Source organism: Pogona vitticeps, chromosome W, assembly GCF_051106095.1.
Source record: "Pogona vitticeps strain Pit_001003342236 chromosome W, PviZW2.1, whole genome shotgun sequence".
In the NCBI taxonomy this organism is placed as follows: Eukaryota; Metazoa; Chordata; class Lepidosauria; order Squamata; family Agamidae; genus Pogona; species Pogona vitticeps.
The window spans coordinates 4,371,288-4,385,323 of NC_135798.1; the positions used below are offsets into that span (position 1 = coordinate 4,371,288).

Below are 14,036 nucleotides of genomic sequence, written 5' to 3' on the forward strand. Positions count from 1 at the left end.
TCCTTTGATGTAACCTAATCTTACCACTCTGACTAAAGCTCTTTCCACATTCCATGCATTTATATGGTTTCTCCCCAGTGTGGGTCCTTTGATGTAACCTAAGCTGACCACTCTGACTAAAGCTCTTCCCACATTCCATGCATTAATATGGTTTCTCCCCAGTGTGGGTCCTTTGATGTAACTTAAGGTCACCACTCTGACTAAAGCTCTTCCCACATTCCAGCATTTATGTGGTTTCTCCCCAGTGTGGGTAATTTGATGTAACCTAAGATGACAACTCTGACTAAAGCTCTTTCCACATTCCATGCATTTATGTGGTTTCTCCCCAGTGTGGGTCCTTTGATGTAACCTAAGGTTACCACTCTGACTAAAGCTCTTCCCACATTCCATGCATTTATGTGGTTTCTCCCCATTGTGGGTCCTTTGATGTACCCTAAGATGACTACTCTGACTAAAGCTCTTCCCACATTCCATGCATTTATGTGGTTTCTCCCCAGTGTGGGTCCTTTTATGTAACTGAAGGTCACCACTCTGACTAAAGCTCTTTCCACATTCCATGCATTCATGTGGTTTCTCCCCAGTGTGGGTCCTTTGATGTAACCTAAGGTTACCACTCTGACTAAAGCTCTTTCCACATTCCATGCATTTATGTGTTTTCTCCCCAGTGTGGGTCCTTTGATGTACCCTAAGATGACTACTCTGACTAAAGCTCTTCCCACATTCCATGCATTTATGTGGTTTCTCCCCAGTGTGGGTCCTTTGATGTGAAGGCAGATTTCTTCTCTCGCTGGAACCCTTTTCACATTCCATGTTTTTGTATGATTTCTTCCCAGGGTGAGTTCTTCAAACTGAACTAGCGGCACTGCTCTGAAGCTGTCTCCACACTTCTGGCATTTAATCCGTTCCTCCTTTAGCTCATGGGTTTTTTCCAAGCTTTTCTTCCCAGCTTGACACTTTACTGTTTTCAGGGACAGAAGAAGAGGCTCTGTATAATTCTGGCCATCGTGTTTGTTACCTGATAGAGAAAAAAAGATGTCTTGAGAATATAGCACAGAGCAGAATCTAACTGGAGGTTAAACCAAAGAGTTTGCTCTGTCTTTGACTCCTTTGAAAGTTATTTTAGGAGAGATATATCTATGCATCCAGTGATTGTGATTTAGTTTGTAAAACAGACGTAGGGTTAATAAAAGTAGCAGATCACAAATTGGTGAATATGGATTTTAAGGGTACATGTGATTATAAAGAAGCTAGGAGGTGGAGGTTACGTACAGGAATTTTATGTCAAAATATCCGTACAGATCAGGTCACTGAGAAATACAGTAAATTTAGGTCTTCAACATACTCACATAGGAATGGACGTTTGATCAGTTAGGCAGGGTAGAAATACAATCAATCAATCAGTCAATCAATCAATAGGAAAGCCGAAGAAACAAACTGTGTGTAGGTCAGGCAGATCCCGAAGCTGATTCACTGGGAAAGTTTGAGGCTGCCGTAGCCACGGGCAGGCGCCTGGGATTGTAGGGGCTGAAATTTGTTTAAAAGCAGCTCAGGCAGAGCATTCGTTGCTGCGCCTTTGCTTAAGGGCAGTCAGGCTGACAGTGGGATCCTGAGCAAAAAAGTCATTATATATTCTGTACATGCTGTTATGAAGACTTTAAGCTATTTAAGTTAAACGTTTAAATACAAAGTATTTTTCTAATTACATTTGCCTGTCATAGTTTTTTGCATCCGGAGAGAAAGACAAAGCACAGAGTTTCTGTCAGCTCGCTCTCATTCCCTCCAGAGGGGCAACATCTACGCTTCCACCAAGGCCACTGTTTGTGTCCACGTATCAAAAGTGTTCTTGACATTTTACAACGTAAACATATATTAGACAAAACGGAGAAAGATATGACGGAAATATGGAAGATAATTCGTAAGAGAGGGTAGTAAGGAAAGCCTAATTTGATGTACTATGAAATGTGTAACAAAGGGTTGCTACCTAAAATTATTATTTTTTCTTTAGGATGAAACCAATAAAGGAAGATTTGACAGACTGGCAAAACATAATTAACAGATTTTGAAATGGTGATGAAAAAGCAAAGATTAATAAAAAGTACTGGCATTAATACCAGAAACTAGGAGGATTAGGTTGACCAAGGAGAAGGGAACTAGCACCTCATGGGATTTGGAGACTCTTCCTCTCTTAATGCAGCCTAAATAGAACTGGTCTTTTTTGCAGCCACATCACACTATTGGCTCATCTTCAACTTGTGATCTAAGACGATTCCAAGGTCCTTCTCGCTCCTAGTAATGCTGAGCAAGGTATCGCCCGTCTTGTAATGGTGTGAAATAGTACGGGAAACCATGGAACCCAGAGATACTCCAGAGGCCAAGAGGTCAAGGAGTGGAGCAGGACTCACCCCGCAACCACTACCGTTCACTAAGCGACATCCCACAAGGGGAAATCCCAGAAGCTGACAGTCTGACAATCCACCGCTTCTCTCACAAACTGAAGGCAAAGGTCAGGGCTGTTTTTCAGCAAGTGTGGATGGCAGTGGATGGCAGGGAGCAGAAGAGAGGGTGTCCTGGGTAGACCATCTTCACTGCTCCCAGTCCTGCTGTCAATATTCAGGCTGCCCTTTCCTATGGGGAGCCTGGCAACGTTTTCTCCTGCTGGCAACACATGTGACCTTTTTTTCGAATTGTGGCTACAGAAGCACAATATCCCACATTCAGACTGTCGGGTTATATAAAATAAGCCAAATAAAACAGAACCTGAATTTTACAGCCATGAACACTCGGTACAGAGACCATGTACACAGTGTCAGCAGGTGTGCCCGACAAGGACACGGGAATACACAATTTAAGGGTGACGATGATGTCAGGCCTCTGACCACCGGCTGGACAGTGTGGGATAATCTATATGGCCACTGGGTGATGACTTCTTTCTCTTGGCTCATCCAGAGGGTTGTGGACTTTTACGCTGTTGCTGCTGTATATGAATGGCAATAAACTTAATTGCTAGGGTTCTAGTGCCTCTGCCTGATTTTCTTGACTGCTGGGACTGGAACAAGGTTTGGCAACAGGAGCTGCTGAAAAACAGCACCACTCTGACATAAGCACTACTGATGCTGATGAAGAGTTCTGGAGGTCTCCAAAGCTTACTCACCAGGCTGGAATTTCACAGTTGGCCCTAATGAAGGAAAGCTTACCCACACGACCACCAACTCCTATGTGCACAGAACAGACCTCCTTGGCCTTTCCTTTTTCATTTACTTTCTTCCCAAAGTAAAGATCACTTGGAATTTACAAGATGAAATTAAAATGAATTTGGATAGGTTGAGGAACGAGATAAGTCAAAAGATAAAGGAATACAATGGTGCCTCGCAAGACGGGCGCTCCGTTTTACGACGAAACTGCTTGACGTCGACTCTTTTGCAATCACAAAAGTGATCTCAAAATGATGTTTCCTATGGGGGAATTTCACTTGGCGATGATCGGTTCCCTGCTTTGGGAAACGATCTTCAAAAAGCGACAATTTTTCCACAGCTGATCAGCGGTTTCAAAATGGCTCCCCGCTGTTTTCTGGGACGGATTACTCAGAAGACAGCCACCAAAAATGGCCGCCCCTATGGAGGATCTTCGCTGGACAGTAAGTTTCCAGCCCATCAGAACACATTAACCGGGTTTTAATGAGTTTCTATGGGCTTTTAAATTTCACTTTACGATGTTTTTGTTCTACAGCGATTTCGCTGAAACGAATTAACATTGTAATGCGAGGCACCACTGTGTAAAACATGAAACATTTTGTGGTTTGGCTCTCCTCCATCTTTCCCTCTCCAACAATCCCCACATGCAGGAGTGAATTCTTCACTTCACCCTCTTGGATTCCAGAAAAAGAAAGGAGACATTCAGGGGAGGCCCCATGCTAGGCTGTCCAGGGTTGGAATCTCACTGACAGCACCTGCTCTTGGTGAACACAGGGTTGAGCCCAGCAGGACTGGGAACCAAAAAACCTCTGCACATGTTCTTAGAGGAACTGCTGCAGACAGTAAAACTGGGACCCACGCAAGCCGGGTTCGAACCTGCACTCAGCCATAGAACTGACAGTGTGTGCTTCCTTTCACAGACCAGAGGTTGCCAGAACTGGGCAGGAAGTTGACAGAAGGAAGTTGACTGGCTGGAAGGAAGTTGACAGAAGAGACTCAAAGTGAACTTCAGAATATGGGGATTTCACACCAACTCAGTCTCCTTTGCACTGTCACGCCCCATCTCGGTGGCCCCTCTTGCCCTCACCAGGCACCATGGAAGGTCTGGTAGAAGACGCTCTCCGAACGCTCCCGATGCTTCCTGCAATTGGGCTACAATTCTCTGAAATACTGATGTAATTCAGGATTAGCGTCCTGCTAATGACAGGGTTACTGTTTAATAAATAAACAAATACAGTGATGTTTCTGTTCCCAAAGAATGAAAGAGATCTCACCTGCTATTCAGGTTTTCGGGGGGCTTCAGAATTGGATTCTTGTCTTTTAATCCAGAGAAACGCCGGAGAGCATTAGCTCAGTCTCAGTCTGTCCTTGGGAGAAAAGGGGAAAAAAAAAACCCCAATCATTCTGGAGCCTTCTCAGATGGATAAAACCAAAATCTTTCCCTTAGCATAGAAGCCTTTGTTTGTTTTTTGACAATCTGGAGAATTCAATTCTTCAAAAATTACCTCCAGGTTATGAGTTGGGGGGGCTGGAATTGTGTGCTTCTATACCCACGATTCCACAGATTCACACAAGGGGGGCCCCCGGGGGGGGCGGTTGCTCGGGTCCTTCCTGCCCCTTCCGAGCCCTGACCTCCCGTCTCTCTTCCCACAAAGACACAGAGAGAGAAGGGGAAGAGGAACGGAAAGGCCCCTCCTGGGACCCCCCTCCCACCCCCGAGCGAGTGGGAACCTCTTTCTAGGGACCCCCCCAACCCCCACTGCTTTCTACTCCCTCCCCCCTCCCTCCCCCCCTTCAATAAAGGCCCCCAATCGCCCCCACCTCCCTCCAGATCCTGAAGTGGGAAAGGCTTGCGCGGGAAAAGAGAAAGCGGGGGAGGGAGGGAGGGGGCACGGCCGCCACTTCCGGTTCCGGTGGGGGGGGGACGCAGCCCCGGAAGCAGCCCCTTCTCCCACTCCTCTACCATTTTCGTAGCTCCACGTTCTCCCCTTCCAAGGATGGAGACTAAAAGTGACCGATTCTGTGCCCCGCCCTCCCGTCCCCTGGTTAGGAGGGGGAGAACGTAGAGCTATGAAAGTGAGAGATGAGTGGGGGAGAAGGAGGGGCTGCTTTCTTCTCTCTCCCCCCCCGACAAGGGTCTTCTCCTTCCGCCTTCTCCTCTCCTGACCCTCCATCGAGGTGAGAAAGGAGGGGAGGGAGGCCCCCCTCGATCTCCCGCAAGGAAAGGTTTTTTCCATTCGCTTTATCCATAAAAGCCTCCAGGATGATCTTTTCTCTTTCCTCCTAGGAAGGGGGCGAGACTGAGCTGAATTCCCTTTGCCTTTTTTTTTGGGGGGGGGGGGCGAAAACAAAGAACCAAATCCAGGATCCCTCCAACGTTTGCAAGGTCAGTGAGATTTCAAGAGGTGGCTGAAGTAGCCTTGCCCCCCCCCCCCACTCACTCTCCTCTCAGTTTCCCTGGCCCGGCAGGGATTTGAATCCAGGTCTCCTGGTTTCCCGTCTGGGACTCCATCCATGACACCACAGTTCTTCTTTGAGCATGTGCAAAGTGCGGGTGTTCGGGGGTACGGTTTTCTTTGTATTTCATTTAGGTGTATTTTTTAAATGAAACCTCAGTCCTGCTCACCCCGACCTGATGCTCACCAAGGGCAGGTCCTCTTGGCAAGAGGCAAACCTTGGTCGTCCTGAGTTGGGGTGTGTATGTGTGTGGGGGGGTGTTCCCCTTCAAGGCTCCCTTCTTCTTCCCCCTCGACAGACAAGCCAGACTGGGGGGTTTGGCTTTGCACCCTCCACCTGTACTTTGAACCCCGATGACAATTGATGAACAGGGAACGTCATTTCTGTGCCCACCTTCTCCTTCATTGGGAGGGGGGAAAGGGACAATAGACCAAGGCTGAACCCAAAGAAGATGGGGGGGGGGGTTCCTCCATCTGGGTGCCCCTGAGGTCTGTGACTTGGGTGGTTCCCAACGCTTGCTGGGCCTCCTTCTGGACACGAGGCTGCCAGTGGACAACCCGGTGGCGTCTGCGGTCCGATCCGCCTGCATCCCTCTTAGAGCGGTTGCGCAGCTGCACCCCTGCCAGGACGCCCTGTCACTCCCCGGATTGGTCCAGGCACGGATATTCTCAAGATTAGACTACCGTAATCCTCTTTCTGTGGGGCTTCCCTTGAGGCTGACACCGGCCGATGCAAGATGGTCTCCTAAGTCCACCGCTCTCCCACTCCAGCCGTCTCCTCTGGGAAGGCGATTCCACAATTCTGCGTGGATGATGGTTATTCCGTTCAACATTCTCTTTTTCCTCCTCTGCTATTTGCATCCACTCTTCCTATATATTCCGGCTCCATCCTCTACTCTCCCGTTTGCCCCAGTAGAAAGATTGAGCGAGGGTTCCTTCCCCTTTCTACCTCTTCTCTTGGTCTCATCATCCTCCCCCAGATAGGAATCCATGGGTTCTCCATCTAGAAACCTTCCCACCCTTCTAGCAAGAGCTTGCTCTGTTCCCATCTACCGTTCTGGCCTCTCACTTCTCTCTCACACTCACTCGCTCTCTCTGCTCCTCGTCCTTCTGACTCCTCGTCTCCTTCCATTTCTCTTCCCCTCATGTCCGACGGGGGTGGGTGAGTTTCCCCTTTTCCTCTTTGTCCCCTTTCCCTTCTTTGCTGCCTTGGTCTCCCTCCACTTTCTTTGGGTGGGGGGTAGGACCTTCTTGCCCCCTTTCTCCCAATGGGGCTCTTGTGAGTCTCTTCTTCCCCCTTTTGGGATCCTGAAGAGGGAACTTCTGCTTTGGGGAACCAAAGTAAGGATTTAAAAATTACGTAAGAAAAGGAGGTGAACGTTTCAGCCTGGACTTCTCAGGACTTCACTTCCAAGCCTGGAACAGAAGTCAGCAGATGGGAGTGAGGCAGAGCGATGCCTCCAGCTCCCTTCTGGGTTTTCTGTTTCGCCTATTTTGGAGTGCTCCGACCCTGGAGGCATTCAAGGAAAACTTAGGCCATCCCCTGGCAGATCTGCTTTGACAGTATTCCTGCCTTGAGCAGGGGGCTGGACTTGGTGGCCTTCTGGGCCCCTTCCAACTTCACTGTTCCGTGATTCTATGATTCTATGTGTGCTTGGCCTCTTGGCGGCATTCCTAAATAGGCCACCTGCTAGTGAAATTTAACAAGGAGAAGGGCAACGTCCTGCACCTTGAAAAAAAGAAACTCGTCACCCAGTTACATGATGGGGTATCCTTGTCTCAGCAACACTATAAGCAAAAAAAAAAAAAAAGCGAGCGAGAGAGAGACATCTTGGAATTGTCACAGATGACAAGCTGAATAGGAGACAGCATGTGATGCAGCTACAAAAAAAAGGGTAAATGCTATTTTAGGCTGCAGTAACAGAAGTATAGTTTTGAAATCCTGCAAGGTGCTAGTCCTCAATTCAGCACAGTTTTGGCGTCGCCTTGAGTATTGCGTCCAGGTGTAGATACCACCCTTCAAGAAGGATGGTGACAAATTGAAAAAAATGGAGTGGTGGGGCTGCTAGAGAACACGTCAATGTAACTGTTTAAGTTACATTGTTTACCAGTTGCTGCCCGGGCCCAATTCAAAGTGCTTGTTTTGACATATAAAGCCCTAAACGGCTTGGGCCCTGGATACCTGAAGGACCGCCTCCTTCCATATGAGCCTACCCGGCAGTTAAGATCTAGCCAGGGGGCCCTTTTGAAAGAGCCATCCCTCAAGGAGGTAAGAGGAAGGGCTTGTAGACAAAGGGCCTTTTCGGCAGCTGCCCCCAGATTTTGGAATGCCCTCCCGACTGAGATTCATCTGGCGCCGATGTTGATGACATTTCGGCGCCAGGTTAAAACCTTCCTGTTCCAGAAGGCTTTTAATTGAAATAATATGAACTGTGGGTCCTGATGGCAATTTTTAGAGTATTTATTTTAATTGTATTTTAATCATCATTTTTATTGTATTTTAATTGAATTTTAATTATGTAAGCCACCTAGAAACCTTTGGGTAGAGTGGGCGGCATATAAGTCAAATAAATAAATACATAAATAAAATGTCAGGTCTTTACCTGCAACCTTATTTCAGGGATTTTCCCACAGGAAACACTTGTAGTCCAGGTAGACAAGGTAGGAGATGAAGCTTAGGAAGAGGGTGAAATGGGTTGTCTGGAATCATGGGATCACCATCCATTGTTTTTTTCTTTCTTTAAATCATTAGCTAGCCTAATCAAAAAAGGACAGAAAGAAAACCTAGCTGCCCAAATGGGAATCCAGTAACATTTTGCTAAAAATGCTGTAGGTGGAAGTGAACTTGATCTGAGGAAGCTCTTGAAATTCAATACTGGGGAACCCTTACAGACGTCCCTAATGATAGGTGATCATTTTGTTCATTGCCATAATGTTCTTACCTTGTGAATCTTCTAATGAGCAAACACTTTCAATATTTGATTTGCATACAGTGGCAGGATGTGACTAATCTTCGGAAAAGCAGATGCAGATTCCAATTTGTCTCCTAATTCGATATTTATTTATTTATTGTATTTATACCACGCCTATCTAGTCATTTTGACCACTCTAGGCAGCTTACAACATAAAGCATAGTAAGTTTTGAAAAAAAATATAACAATTAATTAATTAAATGATTCAGCAAGATGGGAAAAATACAAAATAAATCAAATAAAGAGAGATAAAATGAAAGAGGACAGGAATTAACTGGCAGGGAAGGCCTGCCTAAACATCCACGTTTTTAATTGGTTTTTAAAAGTACCCAGCAAGCGTGCAGCGCGAATCTCCAGAGGCAGGTTATTCCAGAGACGAGGAGCCACTGCCGAGAAGGCCCGGTTTCTAGTTCTTCCCTTCCGGGCCTCCCTCGGCGTCAAGCTCCTCAGCCTCACTTCCTGGCTCACACGAGCGACACGGGTAGAACTAGTTGGGAGTAAGCGTTCCGCCAAGTATCGAGGTCCCAAACCGTTTAGGGCTTTATAAGTAAGCATTAACACTTTGAAGTCGATGCGGAAACAGATGGGCAGCCAGTGCAGCATGGCCAGAGTAGGAGAGATATGTTGGTGTTTTTTCACTCCAGTAAGGAGTCTGGCCGCCGCACTCTGCACCACTTGAAGTTTCCGAATCAGCTTCAAAGGAAGCCCCACGTAGAGCGCGTTACAGTAGTCTAATCTAGAAATTACGAGCGCATGTACTAAGGTAGTGAGCGCCCCCATGTCTAGGTAAGGTCGCAGCCGGGCAATCCGCCAAAAGTGGAAAAAGGCGGTGTGGACTACCGATGCCACCTGTGTTTCCATGGTGAGCATCGGGTCCAGGTGTACCCCCAGGCTGCGGATCCCACTCTTCATGGCCAGGGCCACCCCCCCAAACATGAGGGAGTTTCCCAAGCCACCATCCACAGGGCCACCCACCCTCAAAACTTCCGTCTTGTTCGGGTTCAGCCTCAGCCCGTTCTGCATCCATTGCTGTACGGCCCCCAGGCAGCGCTGGAGGGACAGGACGGCATCACCTGCAGTTGGTGAAAAGGAAATATAGAGCTGGGTGTCATCAGCATATTGATGACATGATACTCCCAACCCCTGATGACCCCACCCAGCGGCCTCATATAGATGTTAAACAGCATTGGGGAGATGATCGACCCCTGTGGAACCCCACAATTGAGATTCCACGGGGCCAAAATACTCTCCCCAAGCTGCACTCTCTGGGGGCGGTCCTCCAAGAAGGAACGGAAGCAGGCCAGAGCCAAGCCACCGATACCCAACTCAGTGAGCCTCCCCAGGAGGATACCGTGGTCAACGGTATCGAAGGCCGCTGAGATGTCGAGGAGGACCATATGGCTGAAATGGAGGATTATACAACGCTGGGCATCACTCACCAAGAAGTGCCCGTGTCCTTTACTCTCATGGCCTGAGCTTGGCATGAGTGGCACCATTTTGAATGGAGCAGAATATTTTCCTAGAAAGCACCAGAATCTGTTAATTTGCAAATGCTTGCCATGCCTTTCTGCTCCTCTTTCTTCTCTTTCCCAAAGAACTGGAAAAAAAAAGAATTGAGTGGCTAAAGGTCACCTGTTTTTTCTCCCCTCCTGTTCCTTTCTTTGCCCCGAACTCCACCACCTTGTCTTCTGCCCCACTGATGACCCCTTGCCATAATTCCTGGTCTCTTTGCAGAGATGGGGGGAAAGGGACCCCCTTTTTATGGGTGGATTGGTCTTCTAGAAGGAGTCGTCCAAGTCCCATGTTTGAGTCAAAGTCCTTGAATCCAAAGTCTGAGTCCTTGGAAACAAGTTTGGGGCCCTATTAAAAACAAGGTTGTTGTTTTTTCCTCAGAAAAAGGGGAGAGGTTGGGTGAGTTCTGAGTTGAGCTTGAATGATTGGGAAAGAAACCGCCCAGAAACCCGGTCCAGTTTGAGTGGAGTCAGTGGTCCTTCTCCGCAGTGAGTTCCCTCTCCACTCCTGGCCTCCTTTCTGGGGGGGGGCTTTCCCCCCCAAACTCCTAGATGTCAATGCCCCCCCCCAAAGCCCAGGGCTGGCCCACGTCTCCTTCGTACCACAACTCTCCCGCTCAGCCTCGTCCCTGGGGGAGAGGGATTTGTTCTCTTGCCCCATTCAAACGTGTGGGGAAAGAGGAGACGGTTGGGACCGGAGGAAAAGCCCCGCCCTGTTGAACTTCTGCCTGTCACGGAAGCCTTTAGAAGGGCGGGGTGTGGACAGGAGGACACACAGGTAAGAGGCGGGCACGAGTGAACCCCTGAACCCCACGGAGAACAACAGCGCACCCCCCCCCTCTTTCTTTCTCTTTCTCTCTCTCTCCCCTGAGGGAGGAATTTTTCAAAAATGAGCGGTTACTAAAACTCGCCCAACCGCCTTCCTGAGGCGAGACGTTCTGGCCGCCTTCTCCACTGCGCAGGCGCCACAGCCCCTCCCCCGCCCCACTCCGAGTCCGTCTGCAGCCTCTGGCTCCGCCCAGGGAAGAACAATGGGGACCCAATGAGAACGCGGTCCTCCTGCGTGTCACCCGTTGCTGGGCTCAAGCAATTCCGCGTCCCCCTGCGTTATTATGCCGTCCATGAAGGGGGTTGCCCGGCAACCCAGCGACGGTCAGGGGAGAGAGTCTGGCTCCGCCCAGAGTACAATGGAGGCCCAATGAGAGCTCGCTCCTCCTCCTGCTCCTTTCGCGTCACCTGTCTCCGAGCAGAAGCCCCTCCCTCTGGAAGGCAGAAGCCTGGAGGGCTGGCTGGGCAAAAAAACCCGTTTCCCCCTCACCCCCTTTCTTCCCCGTCGAGTGGCTGACAGGCTGCCCTCCAAGCCCCACCCAGGGCTCGGTCTGCGCACGCGCGAGATCCTCTCACTGGCGGCTCGGCTCTTACTCCTGCGCATGCGCTCTTCTTCCCCACGGGGGGGCGTGGTTTAGCCTGTGAGGGAGGGGGTCTGTGGCGCGTGCGCAGTGGAGAAGGCGGCCATAAGGTCTTCCCCTCAGGAAGGCGGTTGGGCGAGTTTTAGCGGCCGTTGATTTTTTTAAAAAATTCCTCTCTCAAGAGAGACAGAAAAATATCTTTTCTGCCCCCCCGTTTCAGGCTCCGCCCCTTCTGCTCCGCCCCCCTCCCCCCACCCACTTCGTCCTCCCCCTCCCCTCCCCCCATCGCCCCCCCCCTTTCCATTCAGGGGAAAAACAGGAAGAGGAAGAAGAAGAAGAGGAGCGGCGTCGAAGGGGAACCGGAGGTGGGGAGCCCCGCTCTCTGCCCCCCCACCCTCTAGGATCCGGGGGGGGGGAAAGAAGAGGCCGCTTTGCAAGGGGGGAGGGGAGGGGATTCCTCGCGAGTTTCCCGCCAGAGGACCGGGAAGGAGGGGAGCCATCTTCGGTCGGGGGGGGGGGAAATGCAGGACCGCTGTTTTTTTTGGGGGGGGGGGGTTCAGAAGTAGCCTCTTCTCCCCCCCCCTGCCAACCCCGGAGACCCCCCACAATCCGCTCGGTCTGCGAAGCACGAAAGGCCTTGAGGGGGAGGGGAGGGGGAGGGGAGGGGGGGTCCCTTTGTTTCTCTCCCTGCCCTCCTCCTCCTCCTCCTCCTCTTCCTCCTCGTATGGAGGCGGGGCTACATTGGGAGGGGGGCCCCTTCTCTCTGTGCGGGTCGGGGGGGGGGTTCTCCTCGACCCCCGTCTTTCCCCAGATCCTGCAGGCAGCCTCTTTTGGGAGGGGGTGGCGGATATGGGGAAAGGTGGGGATCGGTCCCCCTTGCTGTTTCTCTTCCCTCCAATGTCTCCTTCCTCCAGGAACCCCCTCCCCCAAACTTCACCCCCCCCCCAGATCGGAAGCGGGATGCAGTGGGGAGGAGAGGGGGGGTCTGCAAAGGGAGGACACGAGGGGGGGGGTCCCAGAAATGGGGCTTTGGGGGTGAAGAGGGGGGTCAGCTGGGGGCGATGGGGCTCCCCTCCTTCCCCCCCCATGCCTGGCCTGCTATCCTGAGTGTCCTCTGGATTCCCCCCCAAGTCTCGGGTGTTTGAAGGGGGCTCCTCAGAACAGTCTCTACGGTGCCCCATGGTTTTGTCTGTTTTCGTTTTGTCTCCTTTTGCCTTGTTTTATTCCTCTGGATTTCCCCCAGCGTGCTTGCAGAGACGAAGTCGGCTCCCTCTTCTCAAAGGGCGAGGGTGGGCAGTGAGTGAGTCGCCTTGCTTTCTGCTCTCCTCTGGAGGGAGTCGGGGAGCTTTCGCTGCCCTTTGGCGGCGGTGGTTGTCAATCGCAGGCACACTCAGTCTCTTACAGTGGTTGCGGTTGTTGTACTGCGCTCGCTGTGCTAGACTAGTTTCCTTTTGCGTGTTGCTTGGGATTGTTCTGATGGCAACATTTGCATGAGTGAGTAGATCTTTTACGGGTTGACTTTGTAATTAGCGCTAATTGGGCAGCCTTTCCCTATCTGTCTGGCTAATGTGGATTACTCCTTTTTTCCCCCCGCAGTGATGTTTGCCATTGTGTCAACTCGTAACTTCTGAGTTGTTCCATAAGCCAAAGGCCGCCGAGACACACCTCCTGCCCCCCCACTCACCCCTGCGCCGCCAGTTTGCGCCTGTGCTCATGCTCCAGCATGCCCGTGCGAACGGTGGCCTGCAGTTTGCGCATGCACACGAGCGCGCCTGCACCCCGTGCGAGCGCTGTGCCACTGTTCGTGCATGCACACGGGCTTCGGAAGCACTTGGTTCACTGACCAGATCCCCCTCCCGATGAGATCCCAGGCTGCAGGAAAGGGTGTGTGTGTCTCTGTGTGTGTGTGTGTGTGTGTGTGTGTGTGTGTGTGTGTGTGTTGGGGGGGGCTTCCTGGTGGCATTGCAGGAAAAGCCTTCCCCCCCAAGAGGAAAGCAGGGCAGGAAGAGAAAGAGGCCCTCTTCCTGCGGCAGAGGCAGGAAGCAGATCTCTCCCCCCCCCCCCAGGAGAGGATCCTCTGGCCAGCCCTCCCGGGTGCAAGGAAAAGGCTTCTCCGGGTGGGGGCCTTTCTCTTGGAGGTGCCATTCAGAGCCCCCCCCCCCCGTTTGCAAAAGGCCCCTCCCTCCCTCCCTGCTCTTTCCCTTCCTCTGCTGCTCCTTTCTCTGCCCCACCGGATGGGAGGAGGAGGCTTCTCTGGGTCGGGGCTTTCCTCCCTCCCTCCGTCCCTGTGCCTGTGTGGTGGGGCTTGGCGCCTCCCGGATCGAGACCCGGACGGAGGGGGGGCGACGGAGGGGCTGGTCGGGTGGGGGGTGGGATCTGCACGGGGGGGGGGAAGGAATGAGAGGTGGCCACTCTCTGGGAGGGGAGAGGGGGGCGGCATCTCCGGGCATGGCCGAGGTTTCCTCCTGTGGTTGCAAGGCCGTTTTCCTTCTGGGTC

General features: G+C 51.2%; 1 long non-coding RNA gene across 1 annotated transcript in view; it reads left to right on the forward strand.

Moving 5' to 3' along the window:
* Window positions 1-11,828: 11,828 nt before the first annotated feature.
* Window positions 11,829-14,036, forward strand: part of LOC144585031 (uncharacterized) — a 31,473-nt gene continuing 29,265 nt past the window's right edge. Inside the window, exon 1 of the long non-coding RNA XR_013539531.1 lies at window positions 11,829-11,904. This is a non-coding gene — a long non-coding RNA (uncharacterized LOC144585031). The remainder of the gene's footprint in view (window positions 11,905-14,036) is intronic.